At 37.8% G+C, this 22,250-nt stretch overlaps 3 pseudogenes; 2 read left to right on the forward strand and 1 right to left on the reverse strand.

Moving 5' to 3' along the window:
- Window positions 1–153: 153 nt before the first annotated feature.
- Window positions 154–13,039, forward strand: LOC120192047 (annotated as a pseudogene).
- Window positions 13,040–13,428: 389 nt separating this feature from the next.
- LOC120192051 lies at window positions 13,429–15,333 on the reverse strand (annotated as a pseudogene).
- A 237-nt stretch (window positions 15,334–15,570) lies between these two features.
- On the forward strand, window positions 15,571–17,109 carry LOC120192048 (annotated as a pseudogene).
- The last annotated feature ends 5,141 nt before the right edge of the window (window positions 17,110–22,250 follow it).

Below are 22,250 nucleotides of genomic sequence, written 5' to 3' on the forward strand. Positions count from 1 at the left end.
TTTAGCTATCAAATTAAATCTTAATGACAAATTTAAGTACCTAATTGAACTAAAATAAAATTTAACTATAAAATTATACTTTTAAACCAAGTTCAAGTATCAAAATATATATTTACAATTCTATATATTGTTCGACAACATGCGTAAAAAGCCAAAGGACGCAACACAACGAATCAAAGCATAAATATCTGCGTTGTTTGGAAACGAACCAAAAAGAGGAAAGCAAAACATGGCTGCTGCTTCTTCTTCCTCTATCTTCTTCAATCCCTTCACTTCTCAACACTGTAACTCCGACAAGAAGGCCTGCTCCGACCTTTCTGCCGGCGCTATCAAGCTGGGTTTTTTTGGTCCCACCACTAACACTGCCTCTGCATCTCTGAGATTCAAGAAGCTGAATTATGGGAAAGGATCGTCTTATGATTTATCTGTTGTGTGTAAAGCTGTTTCGGTTAAGCTTGACACTGAGATCGAAGGGCTTAACATTGCTGATGACGTTACTCAGGTCTCATTTTCATGTTTGTTTCTTGAATTTCGGTCGGGATTGAGAAATGGGTTGCTTTTATTTTTGGAGAATTTGGCTTTCAGTGTTTTGTTTGCATAGATTTCTGAAGTGGGGGCGGATTGTTTCTTGGAAATTTTCAAGTTATGCTTTCTGGGTTCTTAATTTTCGTGGTACTACACGCTTTTCTGGTATATGTCGCGGATTAATTTTTTTCAAGGATGTGATAATCATTGAAGAAGAGAAAAAAAAAATAAAAAAATAAATTTACAGACTTTGTGCTTTCGTGACCGTAATAGTTTATATTAGTATTAAGATTAGTTCATTTGAAATTCTTTGTTCACTTCAGCACCCAGAAAGATTATTTGTGAATTATGTTTAGAAATGGTTCTATTTATAAAAGTACAGTGTCTGAGTCTCGGGTTTTTCTATGTGAAACTGAAACTCTTTACTATTTTGCTCTTAGCACATGCTATCTCAATGGCGAAAGAACCGAACTTGTATAAATTTAATAATCAATGAACCTTTCTATTTTTGTTTTGCTGCGTTATTTATTTTGTTCTATTGTTTGTTTTGTAATACAGCTTATTGGAAAAACACCAATGGTGTACTTGAACAATATTGTGAAAGGCTCTGTCGCAAATATTGCAGCCAAGCTTGAGATTATGGAGCCATGTTGCAGTGTGAAGGACAGGTAGCGAAATTTTTTCACAAGCATCATGTAGCTTGTAAAGTTGTTGCATTAGTTATCAAGTTTGTTGTCTGCTAATAGTTAAAAAACATTACCTTGAGATCTAGGAGAAAATGGTTGTTATTTTTGCTGAACCCTCTGGCCTCTGCTAAAGTTTTTATAAGGATATCTTCTAAGGGGAGTTCATTAAGGCAGCTTATATGTATATGGGTATTTAAGTTCTTCTCAAGAAATGTTCATTCATTTATCCTTTTTAAATTCCAAAATCTTTTGGATGAGGCTTGATGCTAACTGTCCTGTCATTAAATTTTAAATATAAGGAAGACCAGGCAATTGACTGGATTTTTTAAATTGGTTTCAGGATAGGGTACAGTATGATTGCAGATGCTGAACAAAAAGGACTTATAACAGCTGGAAAGGTAATGGGAGGTAGATGGGACTTCTGTCCATGTGTGGTGTATGTACAACAACAAATTTATTGTCAAAATTTGCTGTCACACCGTTTTGAATACTTTGTCTTAAATTTGGCATTCTTGGATGGTCTTCTGAAAAGGCAAGTGGGAGTTCTATTTTAGGTGTAGGCTCCCACTGTTAGATCAATATGCTCTGCTATTTCAGCAATCTTGAGCTCATCGTTATGCCTAAAACCGTGGCTATACCGTCAAGCATTCAGATTTTCACTTCTAATATCACAACCATTGACTTAGTCTGTCCTGCTGCAGAAAGAGAGGCTTACCTTCATAACATAAGGTCCGAGTGATGCGTGGACACATATAGATGTCTGTATTTTACTATCTCATCACAGCAGTTACTAGGCATACTTTTCATTCGACTTAGTTTCTCTTGCATGGACTCATGACCCAGCCTTGCATCTTATTTTTTTGGTTTTTCATTAGAGGTTTTTAGTGTCAAATCCTGTTATATTTTGTTGCTAATGGTTTTGCTATCTCTCTATGTTGTCCCTGGTGACCACTGATTAAATAGAGCCTGTGCTCCGATTTGAATGGAAAAATATAATATAATTCTTTATCTTTCTATTTATTATTTATACTATACATTTTGGAGATTCTGGTTTAAATTTAAAAAGGACCTTTTAGATCAATCTTAGTCTCCACTACTGTTAAACTCGTGTGTGATTGCTACTTATTACATGTTTTTAAAATAAATTTGGGTACTTATGAGCTGATGCTCACCATTTACTCTTAAACATTTAGAGTATTCTTGTGGAACTACAAGTGGAAACACGGCATTGGCCTCGCATTCATTGCTGCCTCAAAAGGATATAAACTTATCTTGACAATGCCGTCATCAATGAGTCTGGAAAGAAGAGTTCTTTTGAAAGCATTTGGAAGCTGAGCTTATTTTAACTGATCCAGCAAAAGGCATGAGGGTGCTGTTCAGAAAGCTGAAGAGATTGTGAAAAGCACACCCAATGCCTAACATGCTTCAACAGTTTGATAATCCAGCAAATCCCAAAGTCAGTATTTACAACTCCTTATTTGTACACTATGAGACAACTGGCCCAGAGATCTGGGAAGACACCAGAGGCAAAGTTGACATTTTTGTTGGAGGGATTGGAACTGGTGGAACTATATCTGGAGTTGGTCGCTACCTTAAAGAAAAGAATCCCAACATAAAGGTGATCATCCATTTTTTTTTTGATAGAAGTTGGAGGTCTCATTAAAAACCCCCTTCTTATTCGTTCACATACTAAGAAGTATGTTAACGATTGGAAGGAAGAAAAGAGTACCTCAAATTATATTAATAATAATACCCAATACAAAAGATTACACGAAATATCCTCCTATGGTGATAAGCACCATTACAACAAACACCTTAACCTCATATAACCTCAACCAAAGTCGCAATCTAAACACCTTATTTCTAATTACACCTCCAGTAATAGAATTTAAACAACGCAACAGAACATAATACAAAATAAAAGCAACACCTGCAACCATATAAACTAAATTAAACCACAAATAGAAAGGCAAAATCTAATTAGATTCGTCTTCTTCAGGAGCCCACGAGTTTGGTTTGAATGAAGGCTCTATCTCATGCACCATGATCTTGAAGGAGTTGTCACCCACCTTCAATTCCAACGTCGCATCAATTCTCGCACCAGCCTTTGCTAGGACTTGAATTTTTGCCCGATCAAAGGATGATGGTGACTGACAGCTTTTGTCGATTGCTAGTAACTGACCCAAACTATCAGCAATGTTCTTGAAGGTATCCCAATTCCATGCGTGAAACGGAACACCCTTGCAAACTAACCATACTCGGCGACACTCCAATACCAAACAATCTGACCAAGCTTCGACTATAGAGAACCACTCTACGAGAGTCTCTGATTTATCGCTCTTCACACTTCTCAATGAAGCAGAATCTTCGAAAATCATTAATACCGCATTTCCAGCAGCTCTCATTAAGGAGAAGCCAGTGAGGCCCTTTGCATGCATTTGTCTAGCGAGATGACTGATTTTGATGAAATTTTTACACCACCCCACTAGACAATAATTCAACACCTGAAGTTTTTCTTCATCAATAACACCTTCGACTTTATAATGCTTCTTCCTCGAATCATCTTCCATCCTGGACTTGTGGAGAACACCTGTGGAAGACTTTCTCTAATAGGATTGACGAGGTTTGAATTTAGCGAAAGAAACGCCAATTTTGCTGCCGTCGATATAAGCCATTCATTTTTGAGGTCGCTCTCCTTGCTTCTTCGATTGAAGCGAAGCGAATGAAACCAAAACGAACTCCTTTTGCATTTATTTTATTTGGAATAAAAGCGTCAATAACCGGACCATGGGAGCAAAAAAATGATCCAAGCCTCTTCCAATGGATATTCTTTGGTAAATTTTCAACAAAAATGTGTAGCATCCATACTTATCAACATTGCACTCCTTTGTGATAGATTCCCTGGTTCCATCGTGGACACCATCAACTGCTGACTTTTCGTCGCAACTCCCAGATTTAAAAGGCACATGAATACTTGGAGATGCTAAAGAGGCTGGATTTGGCAATGGCTGTACTGGAGGAACATGAGCATCATAATTAGAAATAGTACCTCTTTTAACAACAAGATTCTTCCTTGCCATCTCAATGTGCAAAAGGGACTTCAACTTAGAATCAAAAACCATTTTCTGGAGAGCATCCTTGGCAGCAACTGCAAATTCTGCATTTGAGAAGAGAGCGAAACCCTTAGGCTTTTCTCCTTTATAACTCAAATGAGAATCTTCAAAGCCTAGAAGCCATCTCAGAAGATTTTGCAGCTCTCTCTCTTTGACATCTACAGGCAGACCCATAATGAAAATGGTACGAACCTCCTCAAGATGAGAAGGGAGAGATGACGGAGAAAGCGCGTCTGCAGAGGATGAAGGAGTTTGGCCCTTCGATTTCTGCTGGACAGAAGGGAGGATTCCAGCACCCCGCATGAAGAAAACCGTTGAAGTAAAAACAACCCAGGGACTTGACGAAATTGTTCTGTTAGCGCCCGGCGATGGAAGCTGTGACTGTCGACGATGGAGGCTATGACTGCCGGCGATGGAGGCTGTGACTGCCGGCGAAAAAAGAAGGGAGTAGGTGATGAATAGAGTCCTACAGGTAGATATAGGACCTGAAGACAGATGAACTTCGTAGTTATCCCGACAAAAAACTAAAACACGAAAAACGCCATGGGTCTGGAAGATAGGAAAAAAAATTGTAATGTTCGCAAGAAAAGGCCAGCCCAGCGGGAAGAAGATGTACAGGCGATGAGACGCTAGCAAAACGGAAACCAAGGCGTAAAGATCTTTGACGAAGGAGAAGATGCGTCGCCAACAACTGAAAGCCGAAGGTCCTCGTCCAAGATCCACTGAGTTGAAGGCTCACCCTGACGTAATGATGCCTAGAACCGAGATTATGGCGCCGAGACGAAAAAACCTGGAAGATTTGGTGGTCAACAGCCACCGGATGTGGCGGCCGACTGTTACAGTTGGTGGAGATGAGAGGAAGAGATCGGGAGGGCGAAGAGAACGAAGGAATTGGGGAAAGAGGAGGCATAGGGTTAGGGATTGAGGATGGTGAATTGGGAATCGAAGCGAGAGAAAGAATGGGAGGAGGGGAATTAGGGATTTCAATTGAAAAAGAGGGAAGGATGCATTTACCCTTTCAAATGATGCGTGCAGCTGAACCGGTTTAGGAGGCATTGGACTTAGTGGAGTTCCAGACCCAAGCAGAGTTGAAGCAGCCCAAGAATGGTGGCCCAGTAACCTGAAAGAGAAGGATAGAATCAGTTTGTTATAACTGTAACGCCAGCTGGCATTATTTGCTATTTATTTCTAGCCTTGTAACAAAATAAGACTGGCTGTAAGGATTGATTCCTCAGATTATGAATGAATCGTTTTCCATTTCCTAAAATCCTTTCTTCTCTATTTCCTCATTCTCAAACTCTTCTCTAATTCTCTTGAACTATAACAATTTGGTAATCAGAGCTACGATTCTGGCAAAAGTTTTTTTTGAGGGCATGCCAAAGAAAAATCAATCTATGGCAGAAAATGATTTAGCTAGAATTCAGAAACAAATTACAGACCTTGTTGCCTTGGTAAAACGAGGCCAAGATGAGACTAATCCACCTAAATGGTGGGAGGCTCAGGAAAACAGGATTACTGCATTGGAGGCAAGGATGAACACGAATCACAGTTATGTGGAAGATATACTGAAGATCTTAACTGGCAGAAATGGTGAACAAGAGCAGACTGCAGGGGAACAGGTACAAACTCCTAGTAACTCTAAAGATGGGGAAAAATCCAGTTTTGGTGACTGTAGTGAAAGATAAATCAAGATTCACTTATAAAACAGATGAACCTGGGATTTTAAAAGATAAACCGGATGATTGTTTGGCCATTAAGAACAATTCTAGGTCTGAGAATTTGATAGGTGAAAACAGTAACACTAGACCTAATATGATGGGGTTGGTAGCTGAAAACAAGGGACCAGGGGGTTCATTTAGCAGTACAGGGAATATGTGGCATAGGCCTAAAATTGAACTGCCTTTTTTCAAAGGAGTTAATCCGAGGGGGTGGATTCAGAAATGCCATAAGTATTTTTCTATTTGTGGTGTTCCTGTTGAGCAGAGAGTGGAGGTAGCTACTATGTATTTAAAGGCAAGGCTGAAATATGGTTTGATGGGTATATCATGCAAAAGCACCATGTTACCTGGCATGAATTTGAGGTGATCTCTGTCACAGATTCAGTGACAGAAATTTTTCTGATATTGTTGAGGAATTCACTAAACTGACTCAGAAGGGTCTGTGAACGAATATCAGGAGAAATTTGAGGATTACAACCCCATATGTTACTGCAGAATCCTACTTTAACTGAGGAGTTTTTTGTGTCACTCTTTATTAGTGGACTCAGGGATGATATTAAGCATAGGGTCAAAGCTTGGATCCTAAGAATTTGTTTGAAGCATGTAAGCAAGCTAAGCTCTATGAATTGTCTGTGGAGTTTGAGAACAGAAGGTTGAGGCCTTCTTTTAAATTCCCACCCTACCCAAACCCCATTACTGTTTCTAAATCAGTTTCATTGCCAGTAAATACAAGACCTACAGTAGTGCAAAACTCTAAGCAGAATCTTATTGAGCACAGAAGGCAGAATAACCTCTGTTTTAAATGTGGAGAAAATTCCTTCCAGGTCATCAATGTAAAGTGAAGCAGTTAAACATGATGATGGAGGATGACACTGTTTTACCTTCAGAAAATTCACCAGCAGATTTTGAGCAAACGAGTATGCAAGAAGAAGAGCTTAGAAATATCAATGAATGCTATTAATGGATGTATTGGACATAATACATTGAGGATACAAGGAACAATTCAAGGGAGACCACTAAGTATATTGATTGACAGTGGTAGTACCCACAGTTTTTTAACACCTCAGTGGGCTGATGCGGGTAAACAGGTTAATACTCCCTATCCTTTAACTATTACAGTAGCTAATGGACAGCAACTCTATAGTTCAACAAGGTGTAAGGTGGAATGGAAGATGCAAGGGCACTCTTTATACATGACTTTAGACTACTTCAATTGGGGGGCAGTGATATGGTATTAGGTGTGGATTGGATGAAATTGTTCAGTCCAATTTTGATGGACTTCAATATACATTGAGTTTTGTGCATAAAGGGGAGCAGATTATTATACAAGGTCAGCAACAATCTAATTCTCTACAGCAGATTTCAGGAGCTACTCTATTGAAGATGACAGCTTTGACTCATCTATTTTGGGACATGTAGTCCTATTTACTATGTTTGAAGGATCCAAGTCTGTTCCTACGGCTATTCAATCTCTCTTAGACCAATACTGTGTTTTTACTGAGCCTACAGGTCTGCCACCTACAAGGAATCATGATCATGCTATTACCCTTAAGCCTGAAGCTGCTCCTATCAATTTAAGACCTTATAGATTTCCACATAATCAGAAAGTTGAAGTGGAAAAACAAATTGCTAATATGCTATCATCCTCTATTATTCAGCCAAGCAAAAGTCCATTTGCTTCTCCATGTCTTTTAATAAAAGAAGGATGGTACTTGGAGGTTTTGTAGACTACAGGAAGTTAAACAACATGAGTGAAAGATAAATTCCCAATTCCTGTGGTGGAGGATCTATTGGATGAGTTACATGGAGCAGTATATTTTCCAAAATTGATTTGAGTCTGGTTATTGGCAAATCAGAATTAAACCTGAGGATATCTACAAGACAGCATTCAGAACTCTTCAAGGCCACTATGAATTTAAGGTAATGCCCTTTGGGCTTACTAATGCCCCTACTACATTCCAAGCTCTAATGAATGAATTATTTAGTTCATTTCTTAGAAAATTTGTCTTGGTTTTTTTTGATGATATCCTAGTTTACAGTACCTCTATGGCAAATCATGTTTTTCATCTTCAATTAGTTTTGGAAATTTTGAAAACTAATCAATTTTGCCAAGAGGTCCAAATGCTTCTTTGGGCAGACTCAAGTGGAATACTTGGGCCATATTATATTAGCTTCTGAAGTATCTACTGACCCTTCTAAAGTTACAGCTATGAAGGATTGGCCTGTGCCAAAATCACTAAAATCTTTGCGTAGATTTTTGGGATTAACAGGCTATTACAGACGATTTATAAAGGGTTATGGTACAATCAGTAAACCCTTGACACAACTGCTCAAGAAGGACAGTTTTAAGTGGACTGAGGTGGCTTTATTGGCTTTTGAAAAATTAAAGTCTGTATGTGTAGGCCCCTGTTTTAGCATTACCAGACTTTGGTAAATGTTTTTATTTGGAGACAGATGCAAGTTCAGGGGGAATAGGGGCTGTATTATCTCAGGAGGGAAGGCCTATTGCTTACCTTAGCAAGGCACTTAGTCCTAGACATGCTGCTCTTTCTATATATGAAAGGGAGTACCTTGCTATTTTAATGGCCGCTTCTAAATGGAGACATTATTTAGAAGGCAGTCCTTTTGTTATTAAAACATACCATGAACCTCTTAAGTATTTATTGGAGCAGAAATTAACTACTGCTATTCAAAAGAAGGGCTTAACTAAACTGCTGGGATTGGATTACACTATTCAGTACAGGAATGGAAAGTCAAATGTAGTTGCTGATGCCCTTTCTAGACAATGGGAAGATCAAGGTCAATGCTTATCTTTGAGTACTACTTTGATCATTCCTAGTTGGGTGCAAGAGGTGGAAGAGACTTAGAAAGAGGATAAAATGGCTGCAGAATGGATATCTATTTTAACAGTTACTCCTAGTGTTGATACTAGGTGGAAATATTCTAAGGGCATCCTTAGATTTCAAAATAGAGTTTATATTGGTGCTAATGGAACTCTAAGGGTATAGATTATTCAAATCTTACATGATTCACCCCATGGAGGTCATTCTGGTATACAAGCTACTTATCAGAGAATTAAGGCTTATTTTTGCTGGCCTAGATTGAAAGCTATGGTCACAGTTTATATTAAGGCTTATACAGTTTGTCAACAAACAAAGGTGGAGCATATTGCTAAACTAGGACTTTTACAACCAATTCCTATTCCTCACCAAGCTTGGGAGGTCATTACTATGGATTTTATTGAGGGATTACCTACATCTTTGAGGAAAAATTGCATTTTGGTAGTTGTTGACAAATTTACAAAATACAGTCATTTTCTAGCATTGTCACATCCCTATTCTGCTGCTGATGTAGACAAATTATATTTGGATACTGTTTATAAACTTCATGGCCAGCCTAAAATGGCCATTTCTGACAGGGACAAAACATTCACTAGTCTCTTCTGGAGAGAACTGATGAAGCAGTTAGGGACTAAGACATTGTTTAGCACTGCTTACCATCCAGAGACTGATGGTCAAACAGAAAGGGTGAATCAGTGTTTAGAACAATATTTGAGGGGCCTATGTTTTTTTCAACCAAAGCAGTGGGCTAAATGGTTGCCACATGCAGAATGGTGGTATAACACTACATATCACTTTGCCCTTAAGATGACACCATTTCAAGCTTTATATGGTTATAAACCTCCTACTATGGTTTGGCAGACAGAAACTACTGTACAGTCTGTTAATGAGTTAATGACTAGCAGAGAGAGTCTTAGACAGTTGGTAAAGTGGCAGTTAGAACAGGCCAGCAGCAGAATGAAAAAGCAATCAGATAAAAAGAGGACATAGAGGATATTTGCAGTAGGGGATAGTGTTTACCTGAAATTGCAACCCTATCGCCAAACTTCACTGGCCCTGAGAAAAAATTTAAAATTAGCAGCAAAGTATTATGGTCCTTATAAAATTATTGAGAAAATTGGTGAAGTTGCATATAAACTGGACTTACCCGATTCTTCTAGAATGCATCCAGTTTTTCATGTCAGTCTCCTCAAGAAACATGTGGGTGACTTGGTCATTTCTTCTACGGAACCTCCTGCAATGGATGATGATGGTCAGATTCGAGTTGAGCCATATAAGGTTATGGGCAGAAGAATAATAAATAGACATAACAAACCTGTATCTCAGTTGCTGGTACGATGGAGAAACCTTGATGAAACCAGTGATTCGTGGGAGGACTATACTGTTCTTCGAAGACAGTTTCCAGAGTTTGATCCTTGGGGACAAGGATCAATTCCAGCGGCGGGTATTGTTACAGTTGGTGGAGATGAGAGGGAAGAGATCGAGGAGGGCGAAGAGAACGAAGGAATTGGGGAAAGAGGAGGCCTAGGGTTAAGGATTGAGGATGGTGAATTGGGAATCGAAGCGAGAGAAAGAATGGGAGGAGGGGAATTAGGGATTGCAATTGAAGAAGAGGGAAGGATGCATTTACCCTTTCAAATGATGCGTGCAGCTGAACCGGTTCAGGAGGCATTGGACTTTAGTGGAGTTCCAGACCCAACAGAGTTGAAGCAGCCCAAGAATGGTGGCCCAGTAACCTGAAAGAGAAGGATAGAATCAGTTTGTTATAACTGTAACGCCAGCTGGCATTATTTGCTATTTACATTTCTAGCCTTGTAACAAATAAGACTGGCTGTAAGGATTGATTCCTCAGATTATGAATGAATCGTTCTCATTCCTAAAATCCTTTCTTCTCTATTTCCTCATTCTCAAACTCTTCTCTAATTCTCTTGAAACTATAACACCGACGCGGTGACAAACGGCGGCGGTGGGTGGCGTACGTCGGCGGCGGACAACAAATGAATGTTGGAGGGGAGAATAAATTTCAAAAACGCCTGGGATATTTGAAATTTGAAAAACACCTAGGTTAGAGAGAAGCTCTAGCTTCTCTCACTAACACGTGAACTAACATAGGGATCGAGGTGATCATCCATTTTAACAGACTCTAAATGACATTTAATCACATGCCCTTCCAAACATTATCACATTGAATTTTGGAGATTTATTTTAGTGAATTTATGATCAAAGAAAAGCAATTTTTAGTATCAACTAACACTGCTAATTTTCTTTAAGGAATTCCTTTTATTTTTTTTTCAAGAAGGGCCTTGCTTATTTTGCAACTGAATAGTTGACTGTTTGTTTATGTCTTTGGATGTATCAGGTTATTGGAGTCGAACCTACAGAGAGCAACATACTTTCCGGTGGAAAGCCTGGTAAGAGGAGATAACCTTCTTTTTTTTAATATAATTATCTTCATGTGTCAATTTTTAGGAATATGCATCTTATATTGACACCACACCTTCCCCTTATCACATACAGGTCCTCACAAGATTCAAGGGATTGGAGCAGGTTTTATACCTGGGAATTTGAACCTAGATGTGATGGATGAAGTTATTGAGGTCTGAGTTTTGTTTTCCTTCGTGGCTAATTTTTTGCGATTTCTGTCTGTTACTTTTATGTGGCCTATAACTTTTATGTGCTTACTCTTTTCTTCCTTCCAATGTTCGTTAACATACCTTTAGTGTGTGAACGAATACAAAGGGAGTTTTTAATGAGACCTCCAACTTCTAGCAAAAAAAAAAAAAAAAGTTTCTCTATTGGCTTCGGTTCATGAAGTCATGTATCCTGATGGATTTGAATTGACAGATATCCAGCGATGAAGCTGTTGAAACTGCAAAGCAATTAGCCCTTCAAGAAGGCTTGATGGTAAATTCTTTTTCTTCAACTTTAAATTGGCTTCAAAGTTTGGACTGAAAGCAAAAATAAATGGTCCTTTACCTACATTAATTTCTTATTGCAATGTTGTTAATCCTAGCAATAGGAAGTTAATAAAAATGGGAAGAAGTCATTTCTCATTATACATATGACCTTAGTAACTCAAAAGCTTGACCTAAGCTTAAACAATTGGAAGGTTCTTGGACTTGGCTCATTCAGGTAGTAAACCACGTGGTTTGTATTTGAGCAAGACTTTCGAAACCCTTGGTAAATAAAAAATAAAAAGATGAGCAAAATAGAGACAATTGATTTCGGTTCGTATATCGTGTTCTACGTGTGCTATAACATTCCTTCATTGCTAATTTGATTCATTATACTATGTAATATTAGGTGGGCATATCCTCTGGTGCAGCAGCAGCTGCCGCAATGAAAGTTGGGAAAAGACCGGAAAATGCCAGGAAGCTGATTGCTGTAAGTATTTTTAGCATATACTAAGAGCTTGACCAGCAGCTTTCAAGTAGGATACTTGTATTTTGGAGATCATAAACATAAAATATAACGTTAAAGCTAGAAACAAGTATGAAGGTGTCATCTTTTGCTAAACTATAGGAATGACATATATCAAACAATTGTCACGGTGAATAACTGAGTGATATTAAAGAATAGTGAACTTTGGATCTAAGGTTATGTAAAGTTGGCTGGTAGTCTGCTAGAAAAGCTGGGGACTTGGTCTTTGCTTGTAGAAGTCTCATTCTGAATATGACCAACATGAAGCCAAACCTTTATGTTATAATGTTATGTCACGAACCTGCCTAATTTAGGTGTATATTCCCGATGTTAACCCTTCCCTCATCTTGTTTTGTTCACTTCTTTTTGGTGCACTTGTATGTCCCTGCACGTCTGTGTGAGGAACTAATAAAAGCAAAAACAACTCGACCGTCGCTAATAATTTTACCTGCATGCTTATTATTTTCCCATTTTTGGTAGCTATACAACCGTTTTCAAACATGAAATATGATATAACTCGCATGTGTTTGGATACTTTCAGGTCGTGTTTCCAAGCTTTGGTGAGCGATACCTCTCCTCAGTACTTTTCCAATCTATTCGCGATGAATGTGAGAAAATGCAGCCTGAACCATGAAGTCTCTTTTATTTTATATGAATAAAAACAATTTTTTCTCCATGGAGATGTTGGACCATTTTGGTAATGGTATGTAAACCATTGAGAAGGCATTTCCTTGAAATTCTCAACTATGAGTCATGACAACAATAATTTGATGAGAATTCTACTGCAATTCCATAAACAGAATTGTCTGGTATTAAAAATCTATAAAAGTCACTTAAGCATTTGGATATTTCGGCTCTTCATTTTGTTTAAGCAATAGTACAGTGTTTAAACAAATTTTTTAATTCGAGTTTGAGAATTATTTACATAAAAAAACACTTATAGTAAAAGTTAAAACATACTACATGTCATACACACATCGGTATTCATCAGAATTCAAATAAAATATATATTGCCAAGAGTAAAAGCATGAAATCAAGAGGCAGTTTCTCAAATTCAAGCAGAATCAACTGCTAAGAATAAACTATCACAGTTTCAGGGCATTGTTTGGCTAGTACTCATCTGGACTCAAGCACTGATGTTGAAAGAAGACTTCATTCTCCGGACAAGGTGTGGCAGTGTCTTCATGTTATCCTCGATCGACTGGTCGCACGACTCCAACTCATTGACTGCAGTTTTTTTTGTTGAAGTTTAGCTGATTCAACTTATCTTGGCAGACCATCAAGGATCGGTTTAGCCTTTCCTACATCCATTACAAAAATTATCCATCAATGTATTATTATGGTGTAATATCTGGGACAGGCCAAGAACTACAGAATCTAAACATGGAGAATCCTTAGACCTACGTAGAGAAGAATTAACGTTATTTTCTCCAGAATAAAAGCTGAAGAACCATACACCGAGATTTCTCTAACATCGGACACACCACCGGCTATATGGTGAAATAATCGGATGATTAGCATAAGGTCCCATTGAACATTCGAAGATACCATCATACCAACAAAGTGACTAGCAAAGCAACAGGAAAACAGTCATGGAATTGAACGTTTTCTAATCAACTCGTTTCCCTCTTCTTTGTCGGTTCCTGTTACAACCTCCAAAATCTATAATGCTAAGGTAGATATTAAGTTCCAGCTACTTTGGAATCATTAATCACATTCAATCAGGTGTAAACTCCGAATCGCTGTCCACTAATAACTATGTCATTTGCATATTCTTCAGCACTTACGAACTAACCTTAAGATGTCATGCCTTTGAGCATTTTCTACTGCGCATGAAATGAGAGTAGCTCATCATAGATTTCTATCTTGACTTAACAAAGGCGTTGGACATCAGTCCAATGATGCTTGATGTGAACATTTCTCGAACATTATTCAGAACACGGGCAGCCTACTGGATGATTAGAGGAGAGGGACAGTGTATTGCCATTCGATCACATCCACTCCAAAGATTAACTATTCTTTTTTCCAGAAAATGCATGAAGCGAAAGAACAAATGCAAGAGGCAATAGGTTCACATTGCTAACTTTAGGACACCACCCTTCTAAAATAAAACTCCAGAAACAGCTAGATCTTAATACAATCATGGAAAGGAAAGGTCCTTAATTTATCAGGACAGAAAGAAATGGAACAGTGGAAGGAAGTAAGAAAGTGAAGTGAAAATTGAAGAAAATTTTAACCATGGAAAAAGTTAATGTTGTTCAATGAAGAGAACACTTAAAGCCTAAGTAGCTTCCTTTACACAAAATTTGAAGACATGTGAAACTTACTTGAAACTTGGCCATTTCGTTCTCGAAATGATGTTGAGCATTGACAACAGGGACACTGCAATGTTCTACACAATTGCTTATCTCCTCTTGTTTCCTTGATCTATCAAAGCATTCATATGCACACTTGAAATACGCTTGCTGGAACCAATCATCACAACAAATTTAAACAAAATAAATAAAACCAACGCAACCAAGAAGCTTATGTACTTATCATAACTGGTCAGAAAAAAATAAACAAACTTGGCATCTAATTATATCCCCAAGAACATGTAAAATTTTTAATATCTAAAGAAAACAGCAAGTTCAAAGCTTTAAAATCTAATAATCAATTTACTTCGGACAATTCATAAGCAAGAATTAAACAGAACCCGTTTGAGAATCATAGTTTCATGGAAAACATTAGGTTGGTGACTAATATCAATCGAGGAAACTGTCAGAGAGAGGGAGAAGATGCCCAAGAAAAAGTGTAGAGATTTGAGCTTGGGTGAGAAGAGAGGGAAACCTGAAGGGTGAAATTGATGTGGTCTTGGACAGGAGCAAGTTGAGCTTGAGCTGCTGTGTTTACTTCATTAAGTTTCCTCCTCATTCTTTCTGAAACCATTTGCTGCTCAACTGCTTCTATGTGATCCATTTCTTGTCTTCCTTTCTTCCTTCTGACAATCTGATTCAAGAAATGGACACAGAGAATTAGGTTTTAGGGTTTATAAGGGGTTTGGTTGCAGTTGAAAGGGTTTTATTAGTTGTACAAAAAAAAAGTTTTATTAAGCCTTAAAGCTACATTCTTGTTTTCTCTTGAAGAGTCTTTGGGTCCAAAACTCCAAATTCAGTACCCATTGGGCTCACTGAGCCTATCAACAGTGATATAAAGGTCTAACTTTTCTTGCTCGGGAGAATTTCACCATTTTTAGTCAATAAATTTGCATATTGATATACCCATTGCATCAAACGAAGCGCAGATATAAAAAATGGAACAAAAAGATCAATCATCCCTATTAACATGCGAAAACCTTCCTTCATTCCTCTCTTCATTCGTCGACACCTTCGTAGACTTCTCAGTAAGTGGCTTTTTCCTGCCCCAACAGCAACAAATTCCTCAAAAACCTCTACAAACTCATTACACTTCCCCTGACCGTCTCGTCGCCATCGGCGATCTCCATGGAGATCTCGAGAAATCCAAGCAAGCTTTCCGTCTCGCCGGCCTCATCGATGGGTCTGATCGTTGGTCCGGTGGGTCACCACCGTTGTTCAGATTGGCGATGTGCTTGACCGTGGCGGGGAAGAGCTCAAGATCCTTTATTTCTTGGAGAAATTGAAGCGCGAAGCTGTTAAAACTGGTGGGCAGCTGCTAACTTTGAATGGAAATCACGAGATAATGAACATTGAAGGTGATTTCAGGTATGTTACTGAAAAGGGTTTAGAGGAATTTGATGTTTGGGCTTATTGGTATGCTATAGGGAACAAAATGAAGAGTTTATGTCATGGTTTAGAAATTCCTAAGAACCCATTTCATGGGATTCCTTTATCTTTTCATCGAGTCCCAGAAGAATTTCTTATAGTGTTAGAGCTAGAATTGCTGCATTGAGACCCAATGGTCCGATCTCCCGTAGATTCTTAGCTAATAACTCGACTGTTTTGGTCGTCGGCGACTCGGTTTTTGTACACGGTGGCCTTTTAGCGAAACATGTGGACTATGGGTTGCAGAGGATCAATGAAGAGGTGAGGGATTGGATTAATGGATCGAAGGGCGGCCGAGCACCGGAGTATTGTAGAGGGAGGAATGCTGTGGTTTGGTTGAGAAAGTTTTCGGATGAGTTAGAAAAGAACTGTGATTGTTCACTTCTAGAACACGTTCTTGCTACAATCCCTGGTGCAAAAAGGATGATAATGGGTCATACGATTCAAGTGGCTGGGATTAATGGTGTTTGTGATTCTAGAGCTATAAGGATCGATGTGGAATGTCGAAAGGCTGCGGTAATGGATTGCCTGAAGTTTTGGAGATTAATAAGGACTCGGGGTTGAGGGTATTGACTTCATATCCTTTGTATATGAACAAGAATCATCATTTGCAGATGGTAGAACTAAGGAAGGGTTTGTATTGTTGGTACCGAAGCAGGGGCCGAAACTAGTCGAAGTGAAAGCTTAGCAGTTTCGAGTATATCTGAGCTCCGAAAGCTGTTACCCCATTAACTGCTGCACATATATTCATTTGCAGGTAAACTTGTTTGTAAAAGGAATTAACCATTGGATCTGCATTTTTTGATGTGAACTTGAACTGAAAACGTTGCTTATATTGTCATTGATGTATGAATTTGTTCGATCGATATGATGATTCCGTTAGCAATTTGGCCGTTGACCGATTTTTGGCTTTATGTCGTTGCTAGTGTTTAACCATTGTCTCGAAAAGTTTCCGTACGCAGCCAGACATGACATGAATCTTGTATTGGATTCTGGCAAATGAAAATTTCTGGCATTTATGTTAATTCTGTTATTCCATTGTTCATTTTCATGGTATGAATGCAGCCTTGTAAGAATTAATCTTTGAATGTCTGTGCACGTGCGAGTGCTTGTTTGTAGATAGGAGTGTAAATAAACTTGGTTATTCAATTTTTATTTTCGTTCAAGTTCGATCGAGTTTCTAAACTTTAAAAGTGAAACTCGATCAAGCTTAGATCGATAGTTTTATCGTATTTTTATAAGATTTTTGTGGTTTGTTGCTTAGACTATGCCTTCAACATGGAAGGCAATAAGCTCATTCTATTTAGTTGGATGGGGACCGAGGAGATGAAGGTGTAGATTAGTGGGAGTATAATCTATATTATTTATAATGCTACAAATTGAATAGTGTGTCTATTCAATTTAAAAGATATTGAAACTTTTTTTCTATAAATTAGTATATGGGTAAATTATTCTATTAATCACTAAACTTTAGTTTGTATCAATTTGGTCTCTAAATTTCAAAATCTCAATTTTAGCACCAGACTTTCTATATTGTTTGGTTTCTCTTTTCCATTTTATGGTTATTGTCACAGTAGGTTAATAATCGTCATTCATCGGTCACTATTATGATAAGATTAATATTAAAATTTTCACATCTCATTCTTCTTCATTTGATTGATAATTGTTTGATAAAGTTAGTTTTGAAGTACGTGTTATTCATCTTTTCTAAAGAATCGTTCGAATTTTTGAACAAACACTATCAAAGCTCTCAATTTCGAGAACATTTTCAAACTTCCTAAAATAGTGATTTTTTAGATGGTATAAGTTCATTGCGGGCAAAAGTGCCCAGATAATGTTGCTGGGAATGTTTAATTCCCAAAATAATCCAGTCAGTCGATTATTTCCCCAAATGGAGTGAATGCTACAGGGTTACAAGTGTACTTGGGATTTCTCAGCGTCTTCCGGGGTGTTGGATTCGTTCAAGGATCTCTCGGCGTCTTCAACTTTGTTGCGAAACTGAAACCGCCCCTGCTGCATGTGCGAGCTGTGACATTGTTGCTGCTTGAGGTGCTGCTGCTGTTGCATGTGGGAGCTCTGCATGTGGGCCTGGACGTGGGAAATCACGGGGGTGAGTAGAGAAAGTTGTTGTTGCATGTGCCAGAGGTGAGCAACTGCATGTGGGGGGCCTGGACGTGAATCGTGCATGCATGCGGTTGGGAGGGGGCTTGGACGTCTAAATCGTGCATGCATGCAGCTGTTGGGATCTCTCGGCGTCTTCTTCAGCATGGGGGAATTTCTCGGCGTCTTCTTCAGCAGTGGGGGGGCCAATGCAGAATGCATGCACTGGGATAGGGTACTATCAATAAGGCATGCACAGGAAGCTCGTGAACATGTTTATAAGAGGGGTTTAGGCATTTCATTTACAATTCCATAAAGATTTCCTTATCCTTTTTCTATCAGATGAGCGCCATAAGTTAAAAAGGGTTCTTAATACACTACAGAGGAGACTAGCTACAACAAAAACAGACGTCGAGATCTTATATCAAGGTTCAATCAGGAAAGTGCAGTCAGGTAGTTCCACGCAACAAAGGTATTCTCAACTTTAGCTAGAATGTCAAAGCCCATTTAATGTGATTTCTATTTCCATGATTGTGTTGATGAAGAAATATGTATTACTTTTTCATCTCGAGCAATAGCATATTTGCTTTTATATTGGCCTTTTGACTTGATTCAGACATTAATTTTTGATCTTCTATTCTCTAAGATTAAGAGTTTTTTTAGCTTGTAGATCTTTGATTGCCTGAGAATCTTTAAAGCCCTTGATGATATTTACTTGATTACTTTTGGATGCCAAAAGCCTGACATATGATATAGGAAGACTATAAATCCTCAAAGGGCTTCTTATTGCATTGAACTTGGATTTTCTCGGTTTAAATATGTGGCATTGAATATGAATGGCCAGAAATTGTAAGAACTTGCCTCTGCAGTCTTTTCCTTGCTTTAATTCGTATCACTAAAAATTGTTAATCTATAGGAACACATGGGGTAAAGGTGATTGAACATTTTGTATCTCAAACTTGCTTAGGGTTTTGCTTTGTGAACTAAGAGTTTAACCATAGCTTTCATCACATGTGGATCGATTATTGACTTGAACAACTTGCTTAGGACCTTAACTTCTTACCATGGTGCGTCACTTTTATTCTCATTCCAAGAATTTGTGGGTTTGACATGGAATATGAAAATTGACAAGAAACATTAGTGTTGATAAAGCTTCAGATGCTCTTTCTTTTGTCCCCTTTTGGAAGGATGATTTACTTGTGAACATAGGGAAATCTTTTACTAATGCAATCTTCTTTTCCATTAAGATGTTTTTAGTTGAAGGGGCATTTTAACGTTGAAGGATGATTTTCTTTTAGTTTCAATTGGAGCCGTTGCTTTGCTTGAAGTGGGTTTTCAGTGATAATTTTTCGAGTTTTGGTTTAACGATGTTAAAAAACACGTAAGTTCTCTCTCGTTTCCCATGTGAACTCCGTTTATTTTTCCAACATATTAAGTTGTATTTAAGTGTAATATTTTTTTTCTAGATTTGCTTAAATATGGCAGAAGAAAATATTTTTTTGAGGCTAGATGGTCCACACATTTCGAGTCATTTGGAAGAATTGGTATTATGATCGAATAATTTTTTTATTTGAGAACGGTGAATTAATTCTAATTACATGGATTAAAAAATTGCAGGATGACGAACAACGAGTCATTTGTCCTCGACTTATCAATTGTGAGATGCCAGATCAACTTATTGTCGATAGTTTAAAAATAATCGATTTTTATTATGTCGCTTTTGTAAGAGAATTTAGGTTGGTCCCCGGTTTGATCAGTGCATTAATTGAACGGTGGATACCAGAAACTCATACTTTTCATCTTTTGTGTGGTGAATGTGCGATCACTTTTGAGGATGTGGCTTTACAACTCGGTGTTCCTACAAATGGAATGGCAGTGGTTGAAAATATTGATCTTAACGTGTTTGCAATATGTGAGCAGTACCTTTGGAAGGTACCACACAAAGATTTAACAAAAGGGTCACGACTGAGATTATCTTGGTTGGCAAATGAGTTTAAGTTCGATCCTCATTGTAGTGAGCAAGACATTATATATGTAGGAATGGCAACGAGGCGGGTTCGGGGCGGGTTTTGCTCGCCATGTCCCCGAACCCGAAATGAATCCTCGACCCCGACCCTGACCCGATCCCCATCAAGAATTTTTTTTACCCCGTCCCTGAACCCGACCCAAAATATTATATATATAATATATAAAAAATAAAATATTATATATAATTAATATATATATATATATATATATATATATATATATATATATATATATATATATATATATCGGGGCGGGGCGGTGTGGGGATACCTTGCCCCGTCCCCTAACCCGACCTGAAAAAATCCCCGAAAAAATCACTGATACCCGACCCGACCCGATATCATTCAAACCCGACCCGACCCGAACTTGACCGGGTTTCGGGTCATTCTGCCATCCCTATATATATACCACTCGCGTATATATATTACGGTTGATCGACGGAATCTTGATGTCGGATAAATCGAGTAATCTTGTCCATATACAATATCTTTCGTTTTTTGGTAACTTCTTTATGACACGTCAGTATAGTTGGGAATCGACAATATTGGTGTTCTTATATCGCGAGATGTTCAAGGTGTCATTACTTGCAAATGATGCGTATGCGACTAAAATCAGTGGATGCACGTTGTTATTACAATCGTGGGCATGATGCAAAATTTCATGGTTAACACCGATTAGTCGAACTGCAGTTGACTTTCCTCTTGTCGGAAGGTAATTTTTTATATTTAAAATATTCGATCTTAAATTAATTAAAGAATATTTTTTAAAGGAAAAATAATTACATAATTTTATTTTGATTGGTATACAGATGGAGATATAAAATAGAAAGAATGAGATTTGCGTATAATAACGTGAAAGAGTTTAGGTTTAAGATTGACATCAAATGCAAAGTTGAGGTATATATAAAATTAATTAGCGAATTTATTTATTATTATGTTTATATTATAATATTGTTGTTTATTTATTTAGTTGAATTTTATAATTATTTAATTAAATAATAACTATATAATTTTGTTTTATAGTTTATTTGGAGGTCGTACGATGATGCATAAATTATGTCGTGCGTACCGCAACATGTCTGGGAGGGTTGCCAATATTGGTGTGCTGTTACACCATTGATACATTTCGCATTTGTGGAGTTCCAATTTTCTGATAGAGTGTTGAGGCAGTTTAACTTCCACCAACCTATTCCAAGAATTCCAGAGAATCATGATGCTCCTCACAAATTAGATGGACGGGGTAGGGTCGGTGAGAATTAGTCTGTGAGGCATGCTAACCATATCAATCATTAGAATAACAAGGGTTTATACACTTGCCAACGCTCACTCTCATACAAGCGGATGACTTTTACTTCCAGAGTTCGGATTACCTGAATTATTTTTGGGAACATGGAAAGCCGTTCTTGACAACGAACAGAGAAAGGCATCAATTTATAAAGTACCAGAAAAAATTTGGTAAACCTGAGAAACCAAGAAGGACTGGGAGCGGGAGTGGGAGTTCTTCTCACCGTGGAGCAGAACAAGAGGCAATGGATAATATCCCACCAGAATCTTTTGATCACACAATATCTGGTGTTACACCCTATACTCCTCAACTTGTTCCTCATCAATCACCCATGTTTGGGGCAACAAATGATTTTGATCAGATGGGAGAGCATAGTAGTGGTGGGCATATATTTACAACACCGAAACCTATGCCCTCGATGAATGAACAGATTTGTTACGATTAACAAACTCCTGAACAAGTGCAACGACGACAACGAAACCGACGTACGCCTCGACATTATTATTGAACAACACCTCGACATCGTTAATAGTTGTAATCATTATTTAATTATTAGTAACAAATTTAAGTATTTGAATCGAATATCATTACTATTAAATTGAGTTTTTTACTATTAAATCATTTTTAGTAATAATTATTATAATTCATTATTAGTAATCATTATTAAATCATTTGTATCAAATCATTAAATATTAATAATAAAATATTATTACTAATCATTATTAAATCATATCATTACTAAATCATTAAATAT

Source organism: Hibiscus syriacus, unplaced genomic scaffold (assembly GCF_006381635.1).
Source record: "Hibiscus syriacus cultivar Baekdansim isolate YM2019G1 unplaced genomic scaffold, ASM638163v2 tig00116971_pilon, whole genome shotgun sequence".
In the NCBI taxonomy this organism is placed as follows: domain Eukaryota; kingdom Viridiplantae; phylum Streptophyta; class Magnoliopsida; order Malvales; family Malvaceae; genus Hibiscus; species Hibiscus syriacus.